Below are 2293 nucleotides of genomic sequence, written 5' to 3'. Positions count from 1 at the left end.
TTTTCATTTGTCCAAACGCATAGAATGTACAACAACAAGAATGAACTGTAATGTAAACTCTGGACTTTGGGTGATGACAGTGTGTCAGCATAGGTTCATCAGTTGTAACAAATGTACCACTCTGGTTGGGGATGTTGGCAATGCGGGAAGCTACGCATGTGTAAGGGCAAGAGACATATGAGAAATCTCTGTACCTTCTGCTCAATTTTGCTGTGAATCTAAAATTTCTCTAAAAAATAAAGTCTTAATAAAAACAACAACAACAACATCAAAAGAAAACCCCAAAGTGCAACAAACTGCATATGATTGCTGATTATTATTTTTTTGGGGGGGTTGCAGATTTTTGGATGGTTCAACTTATGATTTTTCAACTTTACGGTGGTGCAAAAGCAATATACATTCAGTAGAAACCATACCTTGAATTTTGAATTTTGATCTTTTTCCAGCTAGTGATATGTGTGGTATGATTCTCTCTCACAATGCTGGTCGGTGGCAGCAAGCCCCACAGCTCCCAGTCAGCCATGAGAGCATGAGGGTAAACAACTGGTACTCAACAGTATACTGTGCTGGTAGTGTTTTTGGATATTATATTCTAAGCTTATTTAAAGTAGGCTAGGCTAAGCTATAATGTTCAGTAGGTTAGGTGTATCAAATACATTTTCAATAATGACATTTTCAACTTATGATGGGTTTTTCTCCCAATAAACCCATCGTAAGTCAAGGATCACCTGTAAATGAGAAGTGAGAACAAAGGACCATTGGGGTTTTGAGATGGGAAAATTATTTCAGACTTGGTTTGGGGGATAAGTAAGAGCTCATTGAGATATCAAATCTGAAATGGTTCTTGAAGGAAAGTGATGTTTACAAGAAGATTGATCTTTATGTAGGGGACAGAATGAACAAAGGCACTGAAGTGGGGTAACATGTTCAGGTTACACAAGTGGCATAGTGTGGAATGGTTGGATTGCGAAGATGAATACGAATACTTCTTCCTGAATTCAGAGGGGAAATCAAGCTTTATGACATGTTAATTAGAAATTCTTTTAAGTGTTATTTATACATTTTAGTAATATGGGACATGGGAAGGTAGAAAGTAATGGAAAATTAATAAAATAATACCTTTAATCGGCCTGTTTAAAATATTGTTCTTTGATTTAAGCCTCTTTCGCTTTGTGAAGCGTTATTTTCCACAGTAGCTAATTATACTTTAGAAGTATTTTATTATACTTCTACTTTTCTATTTCATTGAAATATTAGCCATATATTAAAAATTAGAACCATATAATCAAAAGAACATAATATTTGAACAAAGATTTATAAATTTTTAAGCTTTTCTTTGTCTAGTGTCACATTTATAAATTGTGAAAGAAACATTTGTCTGACCAAATTGTAGAAGGGAATTAGGAAACATCAACCCAGTTATGGCTTCAGGTTTCAGCAACTCACTGATGATCTCCCTCGACTTCCGTGTGGCATCAGGGGCCCCACAGAGATAATCATTCACTACCAAAGCTACCTTGGTAGCTGCTCAGCAACTATTAGGCTGTTTCCAATTAAGTAATTTAGAGTATATGGTGAATTATCTGAATATATCAGACTCATATATTTTGAGTTTGTGTGTATGTGTATGTATGTGTGTATTCTTTCTTTTCTGTATGCCTCTGGTAAACTATTAGAAGTACATCGCATTATATTTAAACAGAAACATTAACATTGAGAGGTGGTATTTTTATAGTTATTTTCTTTTTCTTTTTCTTTTTTTCTTTTTCTTTTTTTTAGGCAAGGCAACCCTTGGTTGACCTTACAGATTGCAAGGAACTTGTCAGCTTACAATCCCTTATTTTTTATTTTTTACACCTATAGCACCTGATCTTCCTAGGTGGTCTCCCATCCAAGTACCAACCAGGCTTGACCCTGCTTAGCTTCCGAGATCAGATGGGATCGGGCTTATTCAGAGTAGCATGGCTGTAGACTAATTATTTTCTAAGAAAACTATATTTAGTGAAGCTTGAGATTTAAAAAAAGTTGTTTTAGCACCAATAAAATCTCATTATAGGATTTATAAAAGAACCAAACCAATCATACTTCATTCACACTTGCTGATCTTCCACAGTGTCCCTTCCTAACACAAATTGAAATCAAGCATCTTCAATCATGTAGAGTCTTGATATAGAGTATATATTACATTCTGTGCTTTGTGGGTAATTTGTGCAAATGTACAAGAACCCTAGAATTATTTACCTCTGCCACCAGGAATGATTCTGGGTGCTTAAGGAAGCATGTCTATACAGTG

At 35.2% G+C, this 2293-nt stretch overlaps 1 pseudogene; it reads right to left on the bottom strand.

Moving 5' to 3' along the window:
- Window positions 1-1854: 1854 nt before the first annotated feature.
- LOC111738800 lies at window positions 1855-1973 on the bottom strand (annotated as a pseudogene).
- Window positions 1974-2293: the final 320 nt, after the last annotated feature.

This window comes from Pteropus vampyrus, unplaced genomic scaffold (assembly GCF_000151845.1).
Source record: "Pteropus vampyrus isolate Shadow unplaced genomic scaffold, Pvam_2.0 Scaffold43, whole genome shotgun sequence".
Lineage (NCBI taxonomy): Eukaryota > Metazoa > Chordata > Mammalia > Chiroptera > Pteropodidae > Pteropus > Pteropus vampyrus.
The sequence above is the reverse complement of the archived record's forward strand: the minus strand, read 5'-3'. Positions and strand labels throughout refer to the sequence as shown.